This window comes from Pangasianodon hypophthalmus, chromosome 27 (genome assembly GCF_027358585.1).
Source record: "Pangasianodon hypophthalmus isolate fPanHyp1 chromosome 27, fPanHyp1.pri, whole genome shotgun sequence".
In the NCBI taxonomy this organism is placed as follows: Eukaryota; Metazoa; Chordata; class Actinopteri; order Siluriformes; family Pangasiidae; genus Pangasianodon; species Pangasianodon hypophthalmus.
The window spans coordinates 7,950,833-7,966,966 of record NC_069736.1 but is presented as its reverse complement, the minus strand read 5'-3'; the positions used below and the strand labels follow the sequence as shown (position 1 = coordinate 7,966,966).

The window sequence follows — 16,134 nt, the reverse complement described above, 5'->3', positions numbered from 1 at the left end:
GATGTGAATGTGAACTGAAGCTCTTGACCTGTATCTGCATGATTTACACATTGCTTCTGCTAGATGATTGACTGATTGGATAATTGCATGGTGGGCAGGTGTAAAGGTGTGTGTTGTATGCATGTCAAGTGTATTATGACAGTTGATTATCAGTATAAATGAAAATGGATCTTCAGGGATGGACAAATTACTGAGAGATTATACTTACGTGAAAGTGTAGATAATAATAAAACCTTACTCGATTAAAAGTGGAAGTATCCATCCAAAAAATTACTGAATCAAAATATTGAATCAATGCTAGTCTAACTTGGCATTAGCAACAACAAATAAAAAAACAGGCTAACTTAGTTAAATATAGGCTTCTCGAGTGAACGCAAAAGTTTTAGGAGAGAACGCAAAGTTTCTCGGGGAATGCAAAAATTTTGCGAGCGAACACAAAAGCATTGAAATAGTAATTTTCCTCCCATCTCATATTTTTTCCATCACTGTGTCCCCTCAGGGCCTTCGTAGATGAGAGAAGAAGAGACCTTCAAGATTTGCAACAAGTACTTTGGTGGCTTAAATAAAAATGGAAAGAGTAAAATGTACGTTTTTTTTTTCTTTGAAATGTAATGAAGTAATAATACAAGTATTCAGTTTCGATAATACTCGAGTAAAGTATAAATGCACCAAAATAATATTTCCGTATAGTAATGAAGTACAATTACTCAAGTATTTTCCACCCCTGAGAATCTTCTTAATGAATCAGACATTAATAATATTGACTCACTGATTATACTATCTAATGTCACCTAAAATGCAAGGATGGAAGTAGTAAAAAATTGAAACTTGGCTTGCACATGTGCCCAGTGTGAGGCTTTTGCCCATTATGAGGCTGAGTGTGCAGGACTGCAGCTAGATGTCACTCTGCTCAGGACCACAGGCTGACGGGCTTTAGGACCCGACGCGGGGAACAGAAAAGGGGGAAAATGTTTCACAGAGCTTGGAAGTTGCACAGTGGGCTGTTGAATTGCGCGCTGTGCACGCGCTCGATGCTCGCGCGCTCGTTACTGAACCGAGCTGCAACTTTGCACTCCGTCAGCGCGGTGAAGCAGAAACTCCCCTCCGCCTCAACACCGACAGCTGGAGCGGAAAGCGCGGGTGGCCGGTGACGCTCGCTGCAGAGCGCTAAGCGGAAGCGAGCTGACAGCCAGTGATACATCTGCAGTCACAAACAAACAAACAAACAAACAAACAAAAGACAGGACAAAAAACGGGCGCGAAGGAGAATCACCGCGGAACACAAGCGGAGCATCCCGTCGAATGAATCGATCAGTTCGCGCGCCTTCTGCTGAAGCTGCGAACCGATTCAGGAGTCGGTTCAGTGAGCTAACAACACTCCTCACGGTTTAGAAGATTAAAAGAAAGAGGGGCCAATATTTCCGGAAACTGGTGAGTGAGTGAAACTTTTTTTTTTCCAGCATGAAAACAAAGAAATCTAGATGCTGAGCATCTGGAAATTATTGTGTTCACATCACTATCTGTGTGTGTGTGTGTGTGTGTGTGTGTGTGAGCTTCAGAATGATCTAGTTTAATATGAGCAGATGACATGAAAATAATAAAACACACTGCCTGCTACTTTATTGCTGTCAGATTCATCAATAATAATAATAATAATAATAATAATAATAATAATAATAATGGTTTATCTTTAACAACTGCTATTCTGTGCTTGTTGAGTGTGACCTATTTACAAAGCCAATTAATTACAGTGCAATAATAGTGTTGTCTGTATACAGTATTATTAACACATGCAGTTACTTTCCAGTCTATCCAGCCTCACTGATCTGTTCTGTGTGGCTTATTGATTGTGTTACACATAAACATATGGTACTGTGTACCATACACACACACCATTAGACATTTACAGTACACCCACAGTCTCCTGCGCACCTGCAGATCTTATAATGTGCCAGCTTAGGAGGCATGTTATAAACATCATTATACACTGTATACTGTATTAGTAGCACGCTTCACACCTCTCATGTCACTCCATTCATCATATGGTTGAAGATTTTACTGTATATTAATGATAGAGTTATTTTTCCTCACAATATATTACACTTGTATGTTATGGTTGTGTAATATGCACAATTGTACTGGAACTCTGAATGGTTCAATTGACTATCCTTGTATTTTATCGAAACATACTTACTACAGTTATTTACAAGTATAATGCAGCAGCATGATGTGGCATGGCATGGCATGGCATTGTTAACTTTATGAACTTCATTATCATTACCTATTATGTAAAACTGTCCATGAATCTCAGCAGTGGAAAGTTATTAATCTAATCATTGCATATATTTGAATGGATTAGATAATTGTACTTGAACCGTTCATGCTTGCCCCAAAACTTAACGTGTTGTATTGCAGTAGATTGAAGTGTGTACGTCATGAATACTGAGATTTCACAACTTTTTGTGACATTTCATGAGAAAAGTGTTACAACGTGTCCAATCTCCTCAACAATCTGTCAGTCAAGTTACAAAAAAGTTGGGGAAATTGAGAAACCATGTGATTGTAGAGCGAGAAAAACATGCAAATTACTTAGCTAGTATTTGGGTGGAGAGCACAACTAAGAAAAAAAGGGAAAAAAAACAGACCGCGACAACAACGGACCAGTTTTTGAGTCATATATATGAGAATGAGATTTTAAAGGAGTTGCTCAAAATGCCAAACAATAGAAAATATAGAACACAAAAAAGCATCAATATCAACAATATATTTTAACCATTAGAGATAGATTTTTGTCAAGATATTTTTCTTCTTTTCTTTCCATCTCCTTGCACTTCTAATATACACCGATCAGATATAACATTAAAACCACTGACAGGTGACATGAATAACATTTATTTATATAATCTCTTTACAATGGCAGCAAGTGAACAGTCAGTTCTCTAAGTTGATGTTTTGGAAGCAGGAAAAATGGGCAAGTGTAAGGATCTGAGTGACTTTGATAAGTGCCAAATTGTGATGGCTAGACGACTGGGTCAGAGCATCTCCAAAACATATGCAGTAGTTAGTATGTAGTAGTTAGTACCTAGTAAAAGTGGTCCAAGGAAGGACAACCGGTGAACCGGTTACAGAGTCATAGGCACACAAGGCTCATTGAGGCGTGTGGGGAGAGAAGGCTAGCCTGTCTGATCTGATCCCACAGGAGAGCTACTGTAGCACAAATTGCTGAAAAAGTTAATGCTGGCTATGATAGAAAGGTGTCAGAACACACAGTGCATCACTTACTGTGTGTTTTGACACCTTTCTCTCACAGCCAGCATTACTTGCTTACTGTGCAGAACGGTCAGAGTGCCCATGCTGACTCCTGTCCACTGCCAAAATTACCTACAATGGGCACGTGAGCATCAGAACTGGACCATGGAGCAATGGAAGAAGGTGGCCTGGTCTGATGAACCACGTTTTCTTTTGTATCATGTGGAATCCATGCCTGGGTCAGAGCTGTTTTGGTGGCAAAAGGGGGACTGACACAGTATTAAGCAGGTGGTTTTAATGTAATGATTTCCATGACTGGAAAACCTGCTTGATATTTCATTGGCAAAACCAACACGTTTTCGAAGTCAGAAATGTAGTATTCAGGCATCGTTGACTTTTAGCTTCTACCTCAGTTGTATCTTTGTTTTCTCTATGTCATTAAAACCCAAAGTCACACAAAACCTTAATGTGTTGTATAACCATGAGCTTCCGTTTTCTTCACTTTGTGCTGTACATCAATTCGACAGCATTCGAGGCTCCTGGCGAGACCACAGACAGCTTTCACCCACTCCTGGTGGGTGTGAATGAATGTGCTGAAGGCTTCTTGATCGTGTGTGTGTGTGTGTATGTGTGTACTGTATGTGTGTATATCTGCTAAGACTGGTGGCCTTTTCCGGTTAGCCTGTAAAAGGACTCTATTAGTGTAGGTCAGAGCAGAACGGTGTAGGCTGGTCATGAAGACAGAGAAAGTGAGATTGGTTTTAGTCTATTCCGAGACTGCAGCTGGGATCAGTGTGTGGAAATGGCTTGATTAAATGTATGCGTAAGAAATGACTGCAGAGAAATGACGACTCAAACACACAGACTTGGAGAGATTGAGTCAACACGATGTTTCAGTCACTGCAATGATGTAAGAATTGGCAGAGCATTTTTAGTGCCTAATGCAGGGAGCTTCATCATTCATGCCTGTTGAAAGCAATAATGATATCACTGCTTCTCTGTGAGTAATGCGGATATTGTTCACTTTCATGACACTGACCCCTGTTACATTGTGGAGTAGCTGATTGTTACCTAAATATATTTTTATCGTCCAAATGTTTCATAAGTGAAACCATTGAAACCCTGCTTTGTTTTGTTTTTTAATTTCTAACTGGTCGCAAATCTAAATACTGTGATACCTTTTGTGTTTTGTGAAAACGTTTTTATTGCGATATGATGTTTTTACCTCATATCGTGTTGATTAGTGTTAATTTATTTTATAAAGCAGCAGCTCTGACTGTAGTTCCAGCTGTAATTAAAGTTTATATTCGTGTTCTCTTTCAAATACGTCATTGTTTCTATAGTAACTTACACAGGGGCTTGTATAGTGGACGCTCCACAATAATCGAGACCAATAATTAATGGATTAGTCATGATATGGTGAAGGTCAGAGACATTTATATAACATTTATGAAAAGAGACTCCAGTGTCAACACTTTGTAACGGTTATAGGTAAGGGTGTGCCTTTACGTTTTCCTCTTAAGTCTTCAGGATGGAGGGCTTCCTGGTTTCTCAGTAACATGACAAGCTGCATTTTTTGTCTTATCACCTTCAAGAGAGAGAAGGTGTGACTGTTGAGGGAGTGCTTGTTTATAGCTGCTATAACGTAAGTGATAACAGGAGCTAACTTGTCTCATGGATGTTGCACAACATTCAGTGTTACAGTAAATAGATAAAAAAGTATGATGTCATTCTTTAATTAATAAAATATTGTAATCATTGGCAAATTTCTGCGGTATAAGAGGAATAAAACATTCACGTCACACCACCCGTTGTTGATTGTTTTCCTAACAGAATTGACTGAACTGTCCATGTGAGATATTAAATAAAAACTGTTTTTACACCCACTTAAGTAGTCTTGAGCCAGAAGTGTTTTTGGTTTTCGGTTTGGTTCTTGTAGTCTTTAAGCCTAATAATTTCTTATTCTCCTGGTTCTAAGATAGCATCTGTTTGACTTGTGTGTTAGTTTCATGGAAGTGATGAGCAACCAAATATTATTTGACTGTTTTTTTTTTTTTTTTTGCCTGGATGCTTGTGTCAGGACAAGTGCTGCACAACAAAATCGTATTAAAATCACAATCTCGATTTGTTTCTCAGTGTAATTTGATTCAAGAACAACATCGATTCTGCAGCATTTGCACTCAGGCAACTATTACATAAACCTGAGCACTATTCCCCCTCCGTTTGCTGTGATCAGTGACCACAGACTTTGTGCAACACGACCTCACACACACACGCACACACACACACACACACACACACACACCTGAAGCTCGGTGAAGAAAAAGGGGAGTGTTTTTTTTTTTTTTTTAATTTTTTTTTTTTTTTTTAAATATGACCCAAATGCCCACATGTAGTAAGAAGGAACAAATGTGTCCTAAACAAATGTTTAATATTAAACACTAAATATTACATTCAAAATGATCAGACAAATGAAATGAATGAATGGGGTGAGTGAGTCACGGCTGCATGTATCGTCTTGCTCAAAACACGTATTATGCGTAGAGTGTCTGACTTTTTCCCATGAATGGCTTATGAGTTGATATTGAGAGAAGGACAGAAACAATGATTAATTAGTCAACCAGCTGTTTATATTGCTGGTTTCAGTATAGCACTGGGAGGACACATTGTGCTTATGGCACCTTAATATGATTAAAGTTTTATACTAAATAACAGTTATTTTGGCTGTAGTGGTACAAATGTACAGTAAATCAGTCGGCTCAGACGAGCTGCCATTTCTAAACATCGGCTAGAAAATGTAGGTACCACGCCCTCTTACAGTAATGTAAGAATTTACTAAATATGCATATTGTCACTTATACAAATGGCCAAATTTATTATCTACAATAAAACAGTACTGGCTAAAGTAAGCTTCCATATTTTGTCTCCAACTACATGATCAAAGCAATAAAAATATGAAATCAGGATTTAATAGACAGTGTCGCATAGAAGAGTGGGTGTGTGTAGGGGTCATAATTATCTATCTATCTATCTATCTATCTATAAAGAAGCATTTGAGGGGTGTAATGATTATAACAATGAGAAATAATTGTGTGTGTGTGTGTGTGTGTGTGTATATATAATATATATATATGTAGTCTGAATACTACATTTCTGACTTACTAAACGTGTTGGTTTTGCCAATAAAACACATTTTTCCAGACATGGAAATTATTATTAATATTAATTATTATTATACACCGATCAGCTACAACATTAAAACCACCTGCCTATTATTGTGTCTAATAATCAATAATCAAGGCATGGACATCACAAGACCTCTGAACGTGTGCTGTGGTATCTGGCACCAAGTCGTTTACAATTTGGCCCTTGTCAAAGTCGCTCAGATCCTTACGCTTGCCCATTTTTCCTGTTTCCAACACATCAACTTCAAGAACTGACTGTTCACTTGTTGCATAATATATCCCACCCCTTGACAGCTGCCATTGTAATGAGATAATCAATTTTATTCACTTCACCTGTCAGTGGTTTTAATGTTATGGCTGATCGGTGTATACATACATACAATTTGTTAAATGGTGATCGAAAAGTTTTTATGATCTTATTAATGTCTATGGGATTTATGACAGCAGACAGTTGTAAATTCTTTGCATAGATATTTACAGTGTTTGAGCACATCATCACTGTGTAATTATTGACTTAGAAATGTTCGAACAGTGCTGGAAGAGCAGTTTCCAGTGTGAGGATCCAATGCTACTCATGCAGCCTTAACAGGTTGTGCTATCTGATATTTTGCTTGTTTCCCCATATCCTGTTGCGTGTTTGGTTTGCAGCCCTGTTGAACGTGTTCCTGAGTGCTTCAGTGTAGGGTAATGGGAACACTACAAACACCATCACTTCTCCTTCTGCTTTCCCTCGGACTCGGCGAGAACGGTCGCTCGAGGCTTTTGTAGTAACTGAATTATTGCATAGCACGCACACACACACACACACACACACACACACACATTTCTCTTACTATCCTTGTGAGAACCGTTCCCTGACCTACTTACTAGTGCAGCTAATTAATGCTATGCTCCACCTAAATCTTAAAGTAGTTTTTGTATTAAAAAAAAATATAATAATAATAATAAAAATTAAAAACATAAAAAAACAATGTTCCTTTTGGGGCCAGCCTCATGTGCTCAGAAGGTCAAAACTCTTAGACATTACCAAGATATAAAATCAGACACACACACAGGCAGAGTCTAGCGCACACCTGTTTTGTAGTGTCATGCTGTCTCCTTCGCCTCTGCTTCAGTGTGTCTGACCCGCACTGAGCGAAATCTCACTCCTGCTGTCTGACTGAGAAAGACTTGCAGGTGTGTGTGTGTGTGTGTGTGTGTATATAGTCTGAGGGATTCAAAGAGAAACACAGAGAGAGTTTTACACGAAAGGATTGCATCTCACCAGTCAGTTTAAAAATGCACTATGAAGGGATGAGAGAGAAAGGAGAACAGAGTGAACAGGAAGGAGAGATAGCTTTCAGCTGTCAGGTCGCATGACAGCTACGGAGAAAACTGTCGCGTGCAATTTGGACTTGTCGCACATTACAGAGACTACACGGGAACTCACTGTGTGTTTGAGTTGTTGTATCATGTTTACCTGGGCTGGGCCGGGCCATATCATTGCGTGTCGTGTTCAGCGATGAGATATTTCCTTTCTTTATACTGCTATTCAGTTCAGCAAAAGCTTAGTAAATGTTTGCTGCATCTTCATCAGGCCGTTAGACACTAATTACGGGGTAGAATAGGTGGCGTGGATGGTGAGCAGGAACAAAGCTTGTTATTATCAACTGCCTTGCTACTTCTGTGTACGCAAAAGGGGCGTGCATGCGTGTGTGTGTGTGTGTGTGTGTGTATATGCGGGCTTCGTGCTTTATAAGGTGGATAGTCAGACATGGTGCAGTACATAGTATATAGCTTTTAATGTGTTTATGTAGTGTGGTCTCCATTGTGATCATATCTGTCGCGATGTGTGACAGAAGCTCTGCCTGATTTCATTACAGACTCTAAGCTTGTAAGTATTGATGGCATTTCTCTAGGAATGTACGCTAACATGCTGTAGTATCAACAGGTACATTGCCATTGTCATTGCCATCTTGTTTCAAAAATCCCTTCATAGATGTATAGGGTTGCACAAAATAAACTAGCATATCGTGATTATAGTGCCACATATTCAATCAAAATGACTTAATACTAACAACACTTGCAATATTAACTCAGTATTACTTACAGGTATACCTACAATACTTACAATATTATATCAATATTGCTTAAAATAATTAATGACACTAGTAAATCAACAACACTTGCAATACTTACAATTTTAACTCAGTAATACAATATTAAATGAATGAGTATTATTACAATAATACTTAAAATTCCTACCTACAATATTAAGTCAATAATACTTATAATACTTTCAATTTTAACTCAGTATTATGTACAATTATACTTACAATACTTATCTACAATATTAAATGAATGGTACTTGCAATAATAATGACAATACGTACCTTCAATATTAAATCAATAGTATTTACAATACTTACATTTTAACTCGGTATTACATACAATAATACTTACAATACTTACGCAAGAACATACGTAACCTTTTGTTTTGAAATAAAATTTTCCTGAGCCAGATCTGTATGGATAGATTCCGTGTAAGGTTTTAAACACATTCAAAACAAAAAATCATGTTGAATGAGAAAATATTGCACAAAGATGATTGGTTGTTGGATTCATACAAATTGATACAATATGGTGTTGTATGTTGACCAAAAGAAGAAAAAAGTATAATATGCTAAATGAATTTTTTTTTCATGGTAATGTAAAACTAATTGTGTATTATTAAAATATTAATTTCAGTTATGTTTAAGTACAATAATGATGCACAATTACTTAAGTACTTTCCACCTTGGGTAGTAATCAGAGTCGCTCTATTGGGAGATAGTTATGGGAGTTGTTAAGGTTGCGTGCTGCACTTGAGGAAATTCCAGTTTGGAAAGAAGTATTTTTTTTATCTTGTAAATAAGATATCACATGAATGTGATTTTTTTTTTTTCACATGTGATAACAAATCTGATTTAAGATTTCGTAGAATGCTGTTTACATGACTACTTACGGTCTGATAACTACCGTTATAATTTTTGCGTTTTCTGGAATGAAATGCTGAAAACAGTGCTGACTTTGTGTGTGTGTGTGTGTGTGTGTGTGTGTGTGTGTCTCCCCCACCACCCAAAACTGAGGCGCTCATGCTTAACAGCATCCTCAGCTCCTGTATGCCCATAAATAATTCTCTCTGTGTGTCAAGGCTGTATTGCTGCCTCTCTCTTTCTCCTGCCAGTATCTCTTTCTCTCTCTATCTCTTGCTCTCTTTCCGTCTCTCTCTCTCTCTCTGTCTTGGTAAACCTCGCTGTCGTGTCTCTCACAGTGTCTGTCACTCTTTTTTTTTCCTCTGTCTCTGAGCCGACCTGGCTCATGTTTTGTCATCTGTTGGTCTCCCTCCCTTTCTGTTTCACTCATTCCCAGACTCTTCCTTTAAACACATTTGTGCTTCACTTCCTGTCATTCTAAACTGTGCTACCTCAAAGTATTTATGCTAAAACACACAGTTAATGCAGATATTCGACTCTTGGATATCGGGATCCCCATTAAAAACTACCTCAATTTGCCAACTATTACAAATTTTCACTTATTAATGAATGTAATATTGTGTTTTTTATCTGTTAATGGTTATATCTAATGTTGTGGAACATCTGCGAGACAAGTTATAGAAAATTAACACCTTCTGACCAATCAGATTTGAGAATTCAGAAGCACTGTGGTGTAAGACAAAGTTATCGTCCTTATGACATCCTTAAGACCAATGTGGATGCAATATTCCTTCCTCTTCTCGGAGAAACAAATGAGTGGAAATGGAAATGAGTGAGAGAATTGGCAGCGATAGGGAATTGCAACGGCTTGGAATAGCAATCAGGTTTAGGAATGTGTGCCTCCAATCAGTCCTGCTGAATGAGTTCAGTAGTGTGTGAGAGTCTGCATGGAGTTCAATCATCTAATCAGCCTCCGAGATGGATTCAGGAAGCGAACTGAACCATGTTATAAATGGGGACAAGCAGGAACAAGAGTAAAAAGAATTTGCATGATGAGGAAGAGGTGATGAACTGGAAAGATGGCAGCTATCACGTTACCAGCTCTTTAAAAGTCCTGAAAGTCACAATCATAGAGTACAGGTGAGCAATATGACAAAAATATCAGATTTTTCTGTGATTTCTATGACATTGTGTGTATATATATATATATAATATATAATATACTGTAGGTTATATATGTTATATATAGGTTTTCTAAGAAACTTACAGAAAAATATATTAAAATATAAATGCACCTGACTTGATGTACATTACACACACACACACACACACACACACACTGTATATATAAAGATAAATAAATACCGGCAATATCACAGAAAAGTGTATTGTGACCTAATTTGTTACAATCTCGATATTCTTTCATCATATTGCCCCACCCTATCATACATCCTTAGTCATTTCAACTCACTTTTCTTTTCCAAACACAGGGCCAGGTGTGTTAGCAGATCAGTTTCCCAGGCTTGTCTTGCTTTCGTGAATTGTTTTTCACCTGTCTTTCTCTTTTTTTCCCCCCTATCTTCTTTCCAATGTTTATAGCAGCTGGTGATAAGATACTCATTAGCTCATGAAGCCCCAGTTTCACACAGCATCTTCAACCAGTAGTAACATTTAAGCTTACCATGAGTTTGTCAAAAACAGTCTCTCTGAAACAAAAGATAAGAACAGTGTTATGAGTCATAAATGTGATAAATCATTTATCTTTTGATAAGAGAAAAAGAGACGAACATACTGTACTAGAATAAACAGATTAAAATGTGTGATGCTGAACATTATGAACCTCTTTACTGTGATTATATAATGAAACTCAACTCCAGAAGGACATAAAGCATTTATTCAGCTTTATGAGCTCTGAAGTCTCTGGTTATATGGTTTTTCATATTTTTATTATTCTCTGTAGTTTAGAATAAAAGTGACATCTTTACAATTCATGCATTTGGGAATAAGTCACAAATCAAAACAATCAGAGTATCTCTAATGTTTGGACAATTTGCATTCTGAGGCACTTGGGCTGCCTTTACAACAGTCTTAACAGTCTTGTTTTCACACATACATTTTTTTTCGGGATTCTGGGCTGGTTGAGACGTGTGAACACTGTTTTTGAGCCCAGGAGCAGTACCGAGCACCGATCCCTGGTTGAAAACAGTGGTCTGAAGTTCGCTTCAGCTGAACTATGGCATGGTCTCCATTAGGTGTGGAAGCTGTCGACGCTCTGCACCGCATGTACTTCATCGGTTCAACCTGTCACATTGCATCTTGTTTCTACTTTTGTGATGCTGAGGAAAGGGTTATTATGGTTATTGACGCACTGTAATTAGCTTACCTTTGTGGCACTGAGAGCACAGCGCAAAAGGCATGTCTTGTGTTTGCCTGCACACAAGATCAGCTCCTGCACAGTGACATGGGCTGCATCCAAAAAGCTTTTTTTTTGATACCAAATAAAAATAATTTAAAAAACCCAGCATGGATGCTGTTTTGTTAATAACAATGAATAAATTTACTACCTACAATTTTATGCACACAGGTTTGCAAAAGTGATGGACGGATTTGTGCAATCAAACCACAGTTAGGAAGGAATTATTGTACATGAAAGCAAACCTGCGATTATGAGCTTCACCTCCATATGAGCCCAGAATTGCTCCTAGATGCAGACTTGAGTATTTGAACCAAGTGCGAAAATGCCTAGAAAGAATACATTTGTAAGTAAAAGTTTAAATAGGGCATTGAACATTCCTATGTTGTTGTTGTTCTTTCGGCTGTTCTCTTTAGGGGTCACCACAGTGGATCATTGGACCTCCTATTTGACTTGGCCCAGTTTTTACGTCAGCTGCCCTTCCTAACACAACCCTCCCCAATTTTATCCAGGGCTGGGACTGGCACTGGGAGTGCACTGTCTTGTGCAACCCCAGTGGCTCCAGGGTATGCATTAAAAATTTCTATATTGTTTTTTAATTATTATTTTTTGCATAAACATCACCTAGACCTAGGCCTTAACCCTTCATGAAAGATTATGAAAAACATTACGAATGCACCAATTACATTTTTCAGTTTTCAACACAGCACTGATCTCAGAGTCTGAAACTACCCATTCCTGATACAACTCTGATACGCACATACTGACTATATACACCTACTGTACTTCCAAGCTTACTGCATCATGTGCTATTCATATAAAGAAGACCTGTATCACATCCAGACAATGCATTACAGTTGCTGTGCACTGAAACCTCCTTGCTGTGCTGTGGCACTTATGCAGAGCTTATCTACAGAATCACATTTAGCTAATGAGAGTAGGGCTTTAAAACTGGAAAGACTTTTCATGGGCTATAACTAAATTCATGGAAACAGCAAGGAAATGGCCAGTAGAGAGACACAGTGTGGGGGCATACAGTGACAGAATAAGCAAGTGGACACGTACAATGACAGCAACAGAGTGCCTTTTAAGCAGTATGTGAAATGCTGTAGGTGTGATCTGAGTCATGTCACTTACCAAGCACGACATTAAGAGAATTCTGTGGATTGGATTGAAAAATGTCAAATCCAGTCTAGCATTTTATGCCAATATCAGCCTCTGACACTGATACAAACCAAAAAAAAAGCAAAACAAAATCGTAAGTCCACATTCAACTAGTGTATGAATATGTGGGGTAGCCTGGCAAAACTCATCAAATGTCACTGTGACTGGATTCTGGCAAATAACTGAAAAAAAAAAAAACAACCAAAAATCAGGTTTGGCCAAATTTCTGTTTATAGCACACTTTGACATCTCAACTTTAAGAATTTTTATTTTCTTTATAATCTTGCCTAGCCAGCCTTTGGGTCAGGGGTCAATATGCCTTTGCTTTATCATGGCCCCTAACCTTCAGTGATTGATGATAGTATTGCCTGTGGCTTTGGAGGGGTATAGGCTGCAGCGACAATGAGGAAGGAAAAGAAGTGGGCGTGGCCAGATATTTATAATGCGTGCTGCATACATGTTACATCATTACAGTGGAAAATAAATACTGGAAGCTGGTTGCAAGCAAGCTGTAACTGCAAGTCGCTAGCGTTAGCAGGATTAAATACTGTTCCTGTTCACAAGGTCAGGAATGCTTGCAAAATTGGACTGTAAATAAACCAAAAACCTATTAGCTGTAACTAGCTCATTATAAAATTGTAGTAAATTGATATAAACTACGTGTGCATGTGCTCTCTGGTGAACAGCAGTGGAGATAATTATTGAATTCTTGCATAGTGAAGTAGTCCTGATGAATGCAGTGTATCAGTTTCTTAATCTAAGCCGTTCTGCGAGCAAAGACATTCACGTCTTTATCTGTATGGCGAGAACGGACAAGGGAAGCTAAGACACATCAGAAAGATGTTTTGTTACCCTGCTCCGAAGTCAGCTGGCACAGATTATTACACTTTGTATAGGATTAAAAAAATAGGCTGAAAGGAAACATACTGTAGTACGAGACACAATACAGGTGATTTTTGTTGATCTTAAAGCTGCAGACACCATGTTTTACGACAGACATTTAAATCATCCAACTTGAAAGCCATCGAGATAGTTGAAACCTATTGGCGAGTCCTAATAGAATCGGCAAATCAATCCAAGCCTATTACTGAGGCTTTCTGAAAAGTTCAGGACATAAGCCTAATAGATTCAGTTTGTAATTAGATACTGGCTGTTAAAATGTCTGTGATGCTCCTGTGCCACAGACGGAATGAAATCTTTGAACGCATCTTCTAGTTGCATTTAGTTGCAGGCCGCCACGACTATGTATGATATGTGCAAACCACTAGAAGAAAGTTGAAACAATATTAGTGAGAGATTGTCGGAAAGAAAATACGTTTACTTTTGTTTGCTTCTCAACCAAAAATGATATGCATGTATTTTGATTAAATAATTGTTCATAATTGTGCCACTTTGGGTGCCACTTTCAGCTCCTCTCATCAAAACCCATTAGGAGAGCTTCTAATAGCTTATGAATAAAAATAAAATCATACTGTGTGCTCAGCTTATTCTGTAATTAATGCATTCTTTGAAAGCAGGCAGAGCTGTCTGTGTGTTTTGTACAGCATTAGAGATAGACCTTAACAATGAATACAGTGAGATTTTGAGTCCATTAAGAACTGCTTATTGGTGTATTTTTAAATTTAAGGAAGCATACGTTATTTATTACTAATAGGAGTTAAAATAGAAGTACTAATATAGTTTACATGTATATGTGTGTGTGTGTGTGTGTGTGTGTGTGTGTGTATATATATATATATATATATATATATATATATATATATATATATATATATATATATATATATATATATGTATATACACTATATTACCAAAAGTATTCGGTCACCTACCTTGACTCACATATGAACTTAAGTGCCATCCCATTCCTAACCCATAGGGTTCAATATGATGTCAGTCCACCTTTTGCAGCTATTACAGCTTCAACTCTTCTGGGAAGGCTGTCCACAAGGTTGAGGAGTGTGTTTATAGGAATTTTTGACCATTCTTCCAAAAGCGCATTGGTGAAGTCACACACTGATGTTGGTCGAGAAGGCCTGGCTCTCCGTCTCCGCTCTAATTCATCCCAAAGGTGTTCTATCGGGTTCAGGTCAGGACTCTGTGCAGGCCAGTCAAGTTCATCCACACCAGACTCTGTCATCCATGTCTTTATGGACCTTGCTTTGTGCACTGGTGCACAGTCATGTTGGAAGAGGAAGGGGCCCGCTCCAAACTGTTCCCACAAGGTTGGGAGCATGGAATTGTCCAAAATGTTTTGGCATCCTGAAGCATTCAAAGTTCCTTTCACTGGAACTAAGGGGCCAAGCCCAACTCCTGAAAAACAACCCCACACCATAATTCCTCCTCCACCAAATTTCACACTCGGCACAATGCAGTCCGAAATGTACCGTTCTCCTGGCAACCTCCAAACCCAGACTCGTCCATCAGATTGCCAGATGGAAAAGCGTGATTCATCACTCCAGAGAACGCGTCTCCACTGCTCTAGAGTCCAGTGGCGGCGTGCTTTACACCACTGCATCCGACGCTTTGCATTGCACTTGGTGATGTGTGGCTTGGATGCAGCTGCTCGGCCATGGAAACCCATTCCATGAAGCCCTCTGCGTACTGTACTTGGGCTAATCTGAAGGTCACATGAAGTTTGGAGCTCTGTAGCAATTGACTGTGAAGAAAGTCGACGACCTCTTTGCACTATGCGCTTCAGCATCCGCTGACACCTCTCTGTCAGTTTACGTGGCCTACCACTTCGTGGCTGAGTTGCTGTTGTTCCCAAACTCTTCCATTTTGTTATGATAAAGCTGACAGTTGACTGTGGAATATTTAGGAGCGAGGAAATTTCACGACTGGATTTGTTGCACAGGTGGCATCCTATGACAGTTCCATGCTGGAATTCACTGAGCTCCTGAGAGCGGCCCATTCTTTCACAAATGTTTGTAAAAACAGTCTGCATGCCTAAGTGCTTGATTTTATACACCTGTGGCCAGGCCAAGTGATTAGGACACCTGATTCTGATCATTTGGATGGGTGACCGAATACTTTTGGTAATATAGTGTATATATATATATATATATATATATATATATATATATGCTTTCTTTACTGCCATGCAAACATTTTCCTGTAACAACAAATTTTTTTATTGACTCAATAATGCAGAAGTCATACAATAAAC

At 38.4% G+C, this 16,134-nt stretch overlaps 1 protein-coding gene across 4 annotated transcripts in view; it reads left to right on the top strand.

The window, feature by feature from the left end:
• Positions 1–968: 968 nt before the first annotated feature.
• The window catches only part of camkk1a (calcium/calmodulin-dependent protein kinase kinase 1, alpha a), a 97,396-nt gene continuing 82,230 nt past the window's right edge, over positions 969–16,134 (top strand). For 2 of the 4 annotated variants that reach the window (XM_026922133.3, XM_053230260.1), the window contains exon 1: positions 969–1,431. The gene's annotated coding sequence lies outside the window, so the exon portion shown is untranslated. Of the gene's footprint in view, positions 1,436–16,134 lie in introns of all 4 variants that reach the window. The other 2 variants (XM_034300653.2, XM_026922134.3) reach the window with 2 other exon arrangements.